Below are 13640 nucleotides of genomic sequence, written 5' to 3'. Positions count from 1 at the left end.
CGGTTGCGAAGCGGCGCGGGTTCGGAGTGAGGGAAGGGGCGCAGCTGCCGAGGGGACCGAGGGTGTGCCCGTTCTGCGCTGCTCGCCTCGGAAACCGCCTTCAGTTTCTCATGAGGCTGATGCTGTAGTGCAAGGAGAAGCCTGAAGCCATCCATCCAAAGCTTTCAGGGTGTCGGCATCACCCTTCAGCGGGTAGGTAGGCCGCAAGAAACAAATTGTCTCCTCTTAATAACCCAGAGCACTTTTTCATATTTTTCTAAATTAATTCCTGCACGTATGCTTGCTGCATACCTGAGGAAAAATAGTTTTCTAGGTTTCTGCCTGTGTTCCGGGAGCCTGGGTGCTCTGGGTGCTCTTGTAGCTTGTCCTCGCATCGTCCTCTGTAGATGCTATGCTTATGTTGCACAGCTACATACACTTTATCAAAGGCATCTTCCCTGGAGGTGTCTAAGCGTGCATGCTGTAATGTTTTACAGTCCTTGTTTATCTGCTTGCCGTGCTCCATATGTTTTGTATGACCACATCAACTAGAGCACCCCACGGCTGTGGAGACTTTCTTACTTGGTATTCTTCAGAGTATGAGAAGCAGAAAGTCTGAGGCTGTGCAGTCACTTAAGTCAGTACCCTTCCTAAAGGGGAGGGAGGGAGGGAAGGGGGAGCACACCTTCCCTTCAGAAGCATGTGATGGCTTCTGGAGTTATTTCACTTTCAGGGCAGTTCCCTTCACCTGTTTTGCTGTGCAACTTCATGAAAAACTGGCAGGGACTTAAAGCAGGTCTCCTCAAATGTGTTTAGGAAGGCAAGGTGCACATCTTTTTGTCAGCAGTGTGGTTTTCATCTGGGTTAGTATGACCATGTAACACTTCCAGGCTTTCTGGATCTTGCTTTCAGCTTTTGGGCTTCTCACTGTTGGGTTTCAATGGTGACTTTGAGGGGTGGCTAAAAAGCTGTGTCTTCTAGCATACAGGAAACAGTAAAAACTACAGTCAGGTCTCTTGTGTGTGATACTGCACTGTCAGGCCTTACTAACCAGTAAAAATGACTTATCAGAAATACTCACAGTCATCTTCTCAATATTTGAATTTATGCCGGCATGGCTTTCACAGTGAAAGCCCTCTGCTGAAACTTGAAGACTGATCTGTGTTTGGAACCTAATTAAACAGTAGTTGTAGTGCCAGTAAGAGGGGAGGGGAGGTGGGACATAGCTATGGGACTCAGCAGGAGCACGGTGTGAAAGGCCTTTAAAGTTAGTAATGAATTGAAATAGTTGTATCTAAGAATGCATTGTGGTAGCCTTGATGTTCCCCAGTTTTTCTTCAGATGAACTACAGGAATGCTGAGCATAATGCTTCAGAGGTAAAGTGGCGCTGATTTTGCTTTGAGAAGGGAGGGCTGGCTCTTAAATTGCTCTGCAGTTGCAACTCTGCTGATGTGAGTGAGAACTGCACTTCTATACATTTTAAGGCTCTTGCACGTTAAGTGTATTTTACTGATACAGATGACACAGTGCAGATCTGCTGAATTATTGGTACTCCTCTGTTACTGGAGTTTCCCCTCTCATTCTTCCACTTGTCTTACTTTCTTTGTCTTGATCTGTTGAAAATTCTGCACCACCAGCTTGCACAGATGCAATGTTTTACTGCCACCAAAAGGGAGAGATCTCTTCCCCCTATTTTCTTTCTCACTGCTGCTAACTTTTCACTGTCGTCTACTTGACCTTCCTACAGAAAACTTTACAGAAAAATGGATTAAAATTACTTGATGAAGAATACATTGTAAGCTAGAACTGGCACAGAGGTGGGAATGAAGAGCATGAGCTGCTAGGTGGCATAAGGTTATACAAGATGTCTAGAAACAAAATCAAGACAGAGTCTCTAAATACCTCCTAACCATATTCGCCTCAGTTTTCCTCTACCTTCTAGTAGTTTGCTGTTAAGCTTTTTAATTCTGACCCAGTCAAAAGCATATTATCTGGGGAAAAGAGTGTCTTTTAAAAAATATTGACAGGCAGGATAAGAAAATAAAAATATCTGTGAAAGGCTGATGTTTTACTCACTTTTCCCATGCTTGTCTTCTGGCCTTGGAATGGAAGTAAGGGGAGGATAGTTACAATTTTGTTTTACTAAACTAAAATTGGAGATACTCAAAAGTAATGCTGCATCTTCCATAAATGTGTTCATCCACAGTCAGGTAATTCTCCCTTACTGTCCTTTTTTATGTAACTAGAGAACATATTTTAAGACATAGTTTTCCCTGAACCTAGCCAGCCCCTTGGGGCAGTCCCTTTTGACTCCTTGGATGTATCAGTTCAATGTCCTCACCCACTGGTGACTCATTTCCACGGTAATTGTGCTTCTGTGGATGGCCATTCTTGTGGTGTCAGCAGAGCAATGGTACTACATTTGGTCTATTCCAGAGCAGGAAAGTCTGCCAGTCCTCTCTCAGGTTTGTATGATCTTGTGACTGAGGGTAAGGCAGTTCATTCTATCACTACCAATCCACTCCCTAGGGAAGCAATCACAGGTGGTTACACCTGCTGCCTTGGGTGGTGGTAACTAACTTGCTCTCACCTTATAACGCTTTTGGAGAGCATCCTGTGCTGGTCACACTTGTGTACAACAGGGTCAAACCAGGACTTGGGGGCTTTTAAAACTTGTGAAGAAGTTTAAAGATACGGGATGGGGAAGAAAATTTAATTTGGTCGGTAGAAAATAAAATATGCACATGCAGAAAATTTCTGAAGCTCAGTTTTTAAAGAAAGGAATTTAAAAGTGTGCAGGATAACCATATTGAAGCAGTGCTCTCTTCTTAAGTGTTGGAGAGCATTATTTGTTGTACATTAGGAAAATCTGCAGCGTATGTAGTTCATGTGTCCTACCCATACAGAGATCAGTGCAGGATGGGAACAGCACTGGAAAGAAAATGAATTGTAGAGGAAGCACGATAGAGACACTCAGCTGTTGTGTACAGGTTCCACTGCAAGGTCACAGCAGCGTGTCTGCATCACGCTTTGCTGTCCTCTGATTTTGGGGAGGAGTGATTAGCTCTAGCACGGTGGCAGGCCTGATGTGCTTTATCGCTTTGTATTGTACTTGAGCAAATGTGCTCTTGCAGAAAGAGAGTGCAGAACAGACAGGTGCTGCTTTCTCTTTTATGTCCTAGACTTGGTGAGTCTATCAGGACCCAGACCTCGGGCTGGGCTTTGTTTCAGAGCAGCAGGGAGATCCTGCCTTCAGCTAGAGGTGGGAATGGATGGTGTAGGGAGTACCTATGCCTTCTTGTGCTTCAAGCAAAAGCTGGCTAACAGATTTCTTTTGGCCGGCCCTGCCTGATCATTTATAAGGGTTCAGAACAGAAATACATGGGGCCTATGGTGCAAAGAATTCATGTTTATTTCCTTTCAGTTGTGGATTGTTCTCTCTTACAGTCAGTCTACAGTCCAGGATGCTCTTGGACCCTGGGGCCTTGTCCGCATTAGTAAGGAGTGGTAGGAGAAGATCAGTGGATCCGAATGGTTGATGTTGAGTTTCCTCACACCTCCATCACATATAATTCAGAGAGTTTATTTCAGGTTAAACTTAGTCTTGTTTCCCAGGACTGAATGTCTGCAATACATGTAGTTTGAAGTTCTCAAAAAGGTAAAAAAGTGTTAGGTAAATGCTGCAGGTGTGGCCTTCGCATTGCCTTGGCACCTAATATCCTGTTAATTTTTGAAATGTTTTGTAGGTGAGGGTTTCTTCTTTAAAAAAGAAAGTTGTGCACAGAGAAACAACTTTGAGATCCAAATCAGCACGTGACAAATCGAGGCAGCACAGGACTCACTATAAATTCACACCTGCTTTGAATCACATCACTGCTGTAGGCACAGTCTCACAAATATCCTAAAATCTGTGAAATCCAGGTCAAACTCACCATGTAGCAGCTGACCACCATTATCTGTTTGTAGACACAGGAAAGTTGTCTTGCATTCCTGATTTTGACTGTTTCTGAGTAATTAGTTACTAGAATGAGAGCTAGCAAGTTGAATGTATTTCATTGTGGTGAAGGGAATCATTGCAGAGATTTAAACAGTGGTCTGTCAGTGACATGCCAAGGTGCTGATTTTAGTAGGTGTTTTGCATAGAAAGGTCTAATGAGTAATGGCAAAAAGATAGGAGCTTGCAAGGGAGTCGTAGTCCTGCTGGCTGAATATAGAAAAGGTTGGCCATTCGGAGAGGAAAATGTAAAACTGAGCTGTTTGAGTCTGGTTGTGTTCATTCTCTTGAAAGAGAGAAAGTGAAATTTGAAGTCTCTAGACTGTAAGAAAAAGAAATTAGTAGGTTCAGTAAAGAAAGTAATCGCTAGAAATGGGAAAAGAGTTAAGAAGAATTAAAGTGTCAAGACAGAGGGGAAAGACCCTGAAAAAGGAACCATTCTGCCCACAGGAATATGGAAGAATTCAGAATTAGTTACTTTTCTGAAAACGCGAGCCTTCAGATATGGTGGAACTGAAGGTACATTGTGTAATGTTTGTCCAGGACTTTTATTTTTACGTGGGGAGAAACATATCTTCTCCACAGTAAAGTCAAACCTTCAGCACTGTGGTGAGGTAGACTCATTTGGAAGAAAAGATGACTCTGTATTTAATGACATTCTGCAAGTGGTGTTTTTTACAAGATTACCTTAAAGTGATGACAGTGATTAAAAAGTACAACTGCACCCTGCTTGTCATGAGAGGCCCCACATAACTCACTAACTCTGAGATGACTCTTCAGTTGGCAGTCCTGAAACTGGATGTGATAGAAGATGGGAATAGACAGTTGGGAAGTGATGATTGATGACTCATTTCAGTATCTCAGACAAGTATTTCACTAAACAGACTAAATTTATCAATGTAACGCATTTATTTTTCTTACTGTATAACATGCTGTCAGGGCATCGCCATAGCTTTGCTACATGATTTATTCTTGCTGCAGAACATGCAATGATACTTAAAATGTTAATTTTTTTTTTTTAATTACAAAACAAATTCCTCATACAGTTTATGCATTTATTACAACACAATATATCTTACAGGAAATGGGTGATTCCATTTTCCATTGAAAATAATTTAGAAATACTCTTAATAACTCTTAATAAATAATAAATTTATTAAAAAATGCAGGAAGATAAGAGGCACTAAATATTTAAGATCTGGTATATATTTTTCATCTTTTCTAAAGGCTGATTAATGTGCAGCTTATATTTAAACTTTTTCAGTATCTTCATTTGCACTGTCATCTATTGTAATGATTAAGAGTTAAAATGAGCGCTCTGTGAAATACTAACATATACAAGCTTCTATAAGAACAGTAGATCAACAACAAGTGGGTAGTTTCGTTAAAAGACTATGCATCAGTGCTAAAAGCATGGCTCAAGTTTTATAGTTCCCTTTGGGGAAACAGCAGGCTCAGGTTTGACTTGGTTTGGAGCTGCAGCCTACCAGGAGCTGCTGGAAAAAGTCCAAAGCATTCTGTATCCATAGGTTTTTATATGTTGCCTGAACTCTGTGTTAGGCATATGTGGCCTGAGCCTGTGATGATAGGAGCTTTAAGAAGGAAACTGGCAAGCTAAATGTGCTTCTTGGAATTCTTGTAAATGCCATCTGAAACACAAGTGGCATTATCAAGTTCCAGTTGTAAATTTTGTTGCTAATAATTGAGTGTAAGCACTGACTTCTGTGGGAAACCTGTTTGTTGTTCAAGTGAAATGCCCGCTCAAGTTCACATAAAAGGCCTGTGTCTTGTGAACTCTTTTTCTCCACAAACCAGAAATGTGCAAATAAGAAAGAACTTGTATAAGGAAAAGATACTAATTGCTCAGTTGCATGGAACATGTAGGTTTCTTACAGAATCCAGACTTCAATATAGATAGATACATTTCTTATGAAAGTCAGAAAAAATTACAGTTCTGTTGAGATAAAGTTCTTGTAGCTGCTTGTTTTCTGTTTTAGGAAGTGCCTGTCTGTCCGTCAGAAGTATGGAGTAGAATTCGTTGGGTTTTTTTGTTTTGGTTTTTTTTTCAAAATTTGCTATACTGTAAAATTTTATGTTGAAGACTAGACTGTAACATTCCTGTAATGCTTTATGGTGAATAGGATAGAGTGGAAGGAACAACATAGTGTCTCCCAAGCGTATCTTCTGAGGTCAGAGCTATGGTTTTCTTTTGACTCTGTATGTTACTTTTCTCACTAACAGGAATGAAGCCTGAGGAAGAGGCAGAAACTGATTCTAAATGTATGAAGCATTCATAAACTGATTATCAAGTGTTGCAGATAATTTGACAGAATATTGGTGAACATAAAAGAGTTTTGCAAGCTAGTCTTTCAAGTGTTGGTGGAAAGCTATAATAAACTCATTTAATTTTACGTCTAATGTTAAGATACTATGGAAACACAGAATTTGAATTTTGATTAATGAATATGAAACCGCATTTTAAAATACTTAATTATTATGTCACATAGTATATTGAGAAAGTGGTTGTTTTTTTCACATAGGGAGTTTTTGTCCAGGTACATACTGTCACATCCAGCAAGAGCTGGCAGTTGTCAGTTTGTCCAGATGGCGGCAACATCGGTTCAGAAACAGCGCATACTGACAGCTCGCTGAATTTTCCTTTCGGGTGACACTACGTAACAGAGAAACCTAGCTATAAAATAATTGTGTGTATGTGTGTTTGTACAGAAATAAAACTTGCGTCGCAGACCGTCAGCTTCTAGGACAGTAATTCTGGAATGACAAAACAGCTTTTCAGTCAGGGTGATGCATTATGCAGTAAAGCAATTACACTGTGAAGAGCTCACTGCAGATTATAAAAGCATTAATATTTGAAAAACAGTGTTTGGGTGCAGTGACATGTTTTTCCTTCAGCTGCCAGAAGTGAATTGACAACAGGCATGGTATGTTAATCTCACTGACTTGAAAACCAAGAATAGCAATAAGTAGTCAAATGGACAGGCAGTAACTTGCATGTTATCTGTTGCTATGGCCAAGTTTGATCTTCAGTGTGTATATTGACATTAAACTGAGATGGTGATCTTGCTGAATTTTCCTGACACTATTAAGTTTTATGTTCTGTACATTTGTTACTTTTAATTATTGTGGTTTTGGCTTGAAAACCTGTTTTGATTCTTTCAGTAGAGATGGGGGGAAGGGGTGATGAGTTGGGGGGTTTTTGATGTCTGTTTGATGACCAAAAATCATGTAGTAAAAAAAAAAATATTTTTAATTTACTTGTGTTAATAGCTTTTTTTTTAGTGTGTATATAGAGAAAAAAACAATAAAGCGTGGGACAGATACACGTTTTTAATAGCTGGAAAAATCTTACTTGATTCTGTTAGTCCTGCTGATTTAAACAGCTGCCACCTTCAGAGTTCAGAATAGCAGCCCTTTTGGTAGTTGTTACAAACATACTTCATTAGGCATGTCTTTTCTAAGAGTTAAAATAACTATAGGGTACCTGTGCTGTCTTGGTGAGGTTGCTTGCGCTTTGTTCTCCTACCTGTGTATTAAAAAGTGATGTGACTCGCCACTACGTCATTCCATTATAAGTTAGCACAGGTAAGCCCATGGCGGGAGAGGGACAGCTGTCCCACAGACAGAGCTCATGACACTGTCAGCAACCTTGCCCGTATTTCATCCTGGGAACTTGATTGCTAGAACTATGAGTGTTGCAAACATGATCATCACATCGATCAGGATTGTTGGCATATCATCATACTTGCTTTACGGCTGAATTCTATCGCTTTTAGTTTTGTTATCCTGAAATACAAGGAGAATTCAACTTATTTTTCTGGTTCAAAGGGAGGGAAGAAATCAATCTCTAATATATGTAAGATCAAATCACCTACTCTGTATAAAGCTTTAGGGGTTGAAATTTTACTGGCAAACTAAAGAACAGACTTAATATATAGAAGAGGCTTGAAGTGTGTCTACAGCTGGTACAGGAAACATTTTCTAATGTGTCTGTATAATTAATTTCAGCTCACTGTTATGGTGGTTTGACCTTAGCTGGGTGCCAGGTGCCACCAAGCTGCTCTATCGCTCCCCTCTTCAGCAGAACAGGCGGGGAGAGAATGAGATTAGGGCTTCAGTACGCGTAGCGTGCCTTCCGGAAGAAAAAACGTCATAAAAGACGAATGCCCCCCCCCCCTTCCTTTTCCGTTACTATTGACCCAATACAACTATTTATATGAATTTGGATTAACAAGATCATAAATACTGTCCAAATGTTAATTGTGATTGGCATATGAAAATTTTTAATATCCACTTTTAATGGTATCGTATTTGATATATATTTTTAGAAATGGTTTATTACTGTAATATAAGCCTAGAAAGAAGATAAGAGCATTTAAAATAATAATGTAGCCCCTCCACTTTTATTTAAAAAAGAAGATGGAATAGAAGGGTAAAGAGCTGAACAAAAGAGTGCAGTTGGCAAAACTAGTAAAAGAGAGGTTAAATGGAAGGAGCTGAGGAAGGTTGGCATGCTACCCTGTGGGCCACTGTAACCTTTCTGGTTTCTCCTGAAGAACAGAGGAGGCGGTAAAGAATTAGGTTTGTAAAATAAGTTTTTTGTGTTCATTACAGATCTTTAAAATACCAAATAAAGTTCCTGTCATAAGAGGCTTGGTAGTTTTAAGGTCAGATTTACAGAGATAAGAATGCCTTTGCTCTGAGGAGAGGGGAGAATCTGTTCCATGCTCTGCCTCTGGGTACAGGAGTTGCACAGAAAGGAGGGACACTTAAAATGAGTGTGACAGGTTAAGGAAATGGGAATGATGAAATAGGGAGGTAAGATCGTAGTTTCTAGGTATCCATTATTCATGGCCATGTGCATATGAAACACAAGGTGTTATCATTTCACCCTTCTTGAAGTGAAGGACTAATTTGACTAGCCTCCTCTGTATGGATGATCTGGAGGCACCATCAAGGGGAACTGCAGTCAGCATGAGATTTGCTTCTCATCAGGAGAGGCCAAAGAAAGGATGCATTCTGGCAGACTTCTGCAGGCAGTGGTCAGTGCTGTCGGAATTGAAAATGCCACAAGCTTTGGAACTCATGGAGCACGTGGACCGATTGATGTTTTGTACATGTAAGAGGGATGTTGAATTCGGGGATGAGGAGAAGTTGGTCCACAGAACTACAAACAGAAAGGTAGAATGGAAAGATATATAGAACTGTGCAACAGGATGGGCACTGCAGTGCCTGAGGAGCACCCTGAAGATACTCGGCACAGCAGACTTTAATCTAGCAGAACTAATGTTCTTGAAAGGGGGTCAGATCCAGTCACTGATAACCAGCGAGAGAGTGAAAATGGTTGTCAGTGAGAGTGGCATAACCTCAGCTGAAAATGTCACTGATTGTTATAGTTAAAAGAGAGAATGGGGGAGCAAAATTATATAAGGGTCCATTGCTTGCATGTCCTAAGTATTTGTACAGGGGTGCTGTTTGAAAGCATGCTGGAAGAAAATGCCTGTTTGGTAAAGAGGTGCATCTACATCTAGTAGCCTGTCTGCATTGGCTTGAGTTTTATTTCGGTCTTGCAGCAGAACTTCCTGTAATGCAGAATTTCCAAACACCGTAGTTTTCTAAGCAACATAGACTTCTCACCCTCAATAGTAGCTATGTATATATTCCTGTCAGTCATTTATTTGCTTCTCTGTCAGAAGAAGGCAAAAAGGTCCATGATGTAAATTGAGGCTTTTCTTCCAGTGCTGTGGAGTCACTGGTTTTGGTTTTTTTTTTTCCTATTGAGGAATCTTAAATTAAGACGATCTAACGAGGCAGGTTAGAATAGTAGAACACTACCAGTGTTTCCCAGCCTTGCAGTCCTGCCCACTCCTTTTCCAGCCTTATCCATATCCATTCATATTTTTACTCCTTTTCCTTAGTATATAGCAGTGACTAATCAGTATGGTCAAGAATGCTCAAATTTAACAGTTGTAACAGGAAGATACTATGTAGTGAAGAAATTAAGATAAATAAATTGAGTTCAGTTGCTCCTTCATATTTTGTTGAGTAGACAATCAAATGTATCTGCACCCCCTGTGGAGATTTGGTTAGAAATACTATTTATCCTGTTTTGCTGTCTGGATCAGGATGCACCACCCAAAGGCTGATAGCAGCCAAGGTGAGATTCCACCTGAAGCAGGGGAGGAATTCATGCAGGAGCATAGTTCATGTTTGATTACTATAAAGATTAATCATGTAGGCTGATAATGAAATTTACTACTGCACTGTTAAACATAAGTGAGCTGAATTGCTGGTATTGTTTCTCTGAATGTATGGAGCGTAAGAGAGGAACTGAACATCTTTTTAATTCAGCATTATCAGTGCAATAAATTGGCGTTCAGAGAAGACTTCCTTTTGTAGCCTGCTGGCTGCTTCTGCAGACTGGGTAATTAGGAATTGAGCAAGGGTGAAATAAAGTTCCCAGTCATGCAGAGTGGCAAAATTTGTGGCTTCCAGTAGGATTGCAGGCAGTTATCTCAAGCAGATGCATTGGAAACAGGGTACTAAAGGAATGCTTGTTTTGCTCCCATGACCAAACTGATCATAAAAGATTTAATTTTTTTTTTAAAGAAATGGCAAGAAATTTGAAAGGCACAGCTTACACAGGCACAGCAGTGTGTGTCGAAAAAACACGGGCGATTTAAAAAGACATTGCAATTTAAAAGAACTTCAAGGATAGTTGTTTAAGGTAAGCCACATCTTTGGTAGTTCTTGTGAGGATGTCATGCCATGGTTCTGTTCGCTTGGTCCCTGGATCACTGCTTCACTTTTAATCGTCTTGCATCAGGTATAGTCTCGTTCATTAGTAGTCCTGTGCCGTTACTCAAGGTGGTCCTTGCTACTACTTTTTCAGACCAGCGTGGGGCCAGGGCACAGTGAATTCAGTGTTTGTTCATTTGCTTGTATCTAGCAGCTTTTCTTGTTTCTCTAACAACAAGCATTCATTCTGTGTTGAAAGAAATTTAAAAAAAGACGAGTTTAGTGATGAAGAGCTTCAGGGTATGCAAGAGCTGTACAGGTTCAGGTTGAGCAAGAGAGAAGCCTCAGAGCTGGTTATTATCAGGACACTCTGCAAAGCCTGTTTCAAAATTATGGCTGACAGAAGTGTCACAGTTGTCTGTTTAGCCATCAGATCTTGCCTGATTGTACTGGAGAAGGGGTGACTTTGTCTAATATACTAGCTAGAAATTGAAATATTGAATGCTCGTTGGTATAGTCATCACAATATTGCAACAACTAAATATTATTTTAAACTTCAGATGAACCAATCTTCCAGAAGCTTTAAAAAAGTTTGTTCTGATGTAAACAACCTCTAATTGTGGGACTATGAATGTTTCAGTTAGTGATATGACTTTCATAAGCAGATGTAATATAACTTTTTCTATTTTTAGTTGGTCAGGAAATGTTATGTAGTAAATGACGACTTGATTATGGCCAGGCCCATCTGTTACGCTTTCTTTTTCACTGTATCTGATTTTTAAAAAACAGACTCAGTGTTTTTCCTTAAGAAATGAGAAGAAACTGATTCCGTTGAAATCAATGACAGAATGTCTGTTCTCTTCCAGAGTTTCACCTCTCTTTGCCATTCTTGCAAAATGCCTACTGAGAGAGTTCTGTATGTAAATGTCTATTGAATTTAATTTATGTGGCATGAGTTGGCATTTAAACACAAACTGTAAAAAGCACCCAGGTCTGAAAACAGGGCAGGTCTGCTACTCTTGGTGGCTCTTGTAGCTTGAAATGCTAGTTGAACTGCTAATCCAGGTTCATGGTGGAGTAATTCTAGCAATTCTAAAGAATCAAGAGCTGCACTGTGCATTCTTACCTATCTGTAGATAACCAGTGGAGATCTGCAAAGTACTGGTACTGTTTTTCTTAACTCATACTTGTAATAGCATTGGGAACTTTGCCACTGTTACCTTATTGTATAAAACAAAATTCTGAATTAAACCTAGTATAATGATTATAAAATAATCAAAAGAGTAGTTTTGGAAATAAGTTGTGGTTATTATCTTATCTGGTTGGGATTTTTTTTTTTTACTCGGTGTAATAGTTTTCTATCTTTGTAAGAATCCTTTCAGGTGAAATAGAGGCATTTCTCCATGCTATTAAAACATACTTGATATCGGTATATGGATATTTCCTCATTTAAAAAAAAAAAAAGTTTGCTTAATCCATTCCTGATTTGAGGACCAAGAATACAGTATCTATAAGCAAATCATGGCATTGCTTCAGTGTGATGCACCAAAATTTCCTAGGTTGTTCTTGAAATAATTAAGTGGGGAAACGACGGGTAGTTTATGAAATCATCTGGTTTTGTGAAATTTCTGTCCTCTTGGATCAAAAAGACATGTTGTGTAAGCAGTTTCTGAGCCAGAGCTGGAAAATGGACAGCTCCTGGATTTGGGTCTGACCCAGATACGTAATAGTATGGGATAAAGTCCAGAAAACTGGAGCCAGGATCTATTGTGAACCTGAAGGTGAAGTGAAGTTGACTCAGTTGTTTCACATAAGTTTGCTGTTGCTGAAAAGGAGAGATCTTGTTCTTTCTTTACCTTCTCTCCCTCAAGCTGGCAGTAGCACTCATGAGACCTGTTGCTGTGCCAGTTTGACTCAACACAGACGAAAAAGGTGAGCAAGTGGTGCCATGAGCTACAAAGCTGGGACAAAGGAAGAAGGTGGAACCTTTGAGCTAAAGGTGGGGTGGGAGGTTGGTGGCTATTGGGAGGGAAACCCAAGGGACTGGCCAGCGGAACACATCCCACCTTGTGCAATCTGCAGTTCCTATAGGATTACCTATGAGACTGTGATTTTTGTTTTGTGTTAGAACAAAACGTGGATCTTCTATATGAGAAAGAAGTGGTAGTATTTGCTGAATTATGAAGTTCAGTGTGATTTGCTGTTAATGATCACAGATTTTTGGCAGGTATATTATATATTTTTCCAGTCCTGGAGGAAGCCATTTAACCTTGTCACCAGAAGAGAATCATAGAATCGTTTAGGCTGGAAAAGACCTTTAAGATCATCAAGTCCAACTGTATTACCAAATGGAGGATTTTAACAGACTTTATAGAAAAGCTACTGTCAGTGGAATCTCTACTAATATTTGACTTACGGACCTTCATTCCAGCTGAAGGTATGGTCTGTGAAGAACGATGGTAAGGTAATGCTTCTGAGGAGCTCCTTATCAGTGTCAGGCCAGGGCTTTCCTCTGGGAGGGGGAAGGAGGTAAGAAGGCCCAGTTTCTTTGGAGGCCTTATTAATTTTCAGACTTTTGCAACAGCCACGGTATTCCTGAGTGCAATTAACTCTGTCCTCTGAAATAGGAATATAGGCAGACTCTGAGAAACATTGCTTGTGTAGTTTCTGCTGTTCCAATGTGCAACAAGGCAGTTCAGTACAGTCCATAACTCTGACCTAATCTCTTCTGTTTCCTTTGGGTGTTCACATCTTCACCACAGTAAAAGAAGTGTGGCTATTCCAAACCAGAGTTAGAGGCCTTGGATGCCTAACCACAACAGCCTGCCAAAATAGCCTCAGCATACCACAAAACGAGCAAAAAATGTACTAATTGCCTAAGTGACACAGTTGCATGGCCAGTTGTTGTAT

General features: G+C 40.1%; 1 protein-coding gene across 2 annotated transcripts in view; it reads left to right on the top strand.

The window, feature by feature from the left end:
- The first annotated feature begins 25 nt into the window (after positions 1–25).
- Positions 26–13640, top strand: part of NDUFAF2 (NADH:ubiquinone oxidoreductase complex assembly factor 2) — a 68331-nt gene continuing 54716 nt past the window's right edge. For both annotated transcript variants that reach the window (XM_035896626.1, XM_035896625.1), the window contains exon 1: positions 26–192. The gene's annotated coding sequence lies outside the window, so the exon portion shown is untranslated. The remainder of the gene's footprint in view (positions 193–13640) is intronic.

The sequence above is a fragment of the Egretta garzetta genome, unplaced genomic scaffold, assembly GCF_000687185.1.
Source record: "Egretta garzetta isolate BGI_Z169 unplaced genomic scaffold, ASM68718v1 scaffold136, whole genome shotgun sequence".
Lineage (NCBI taxonomy): Eukaryota > Metazoa > Chordata > Aves > Pelecaniformes > Ardeidae > Egretta > Egretta garzetta.
The sequence above is the reverse complement of the archived record's forward strand: the minus strand, read 5'-3'. Positions and strand labels throughout refer to the sequence as shown.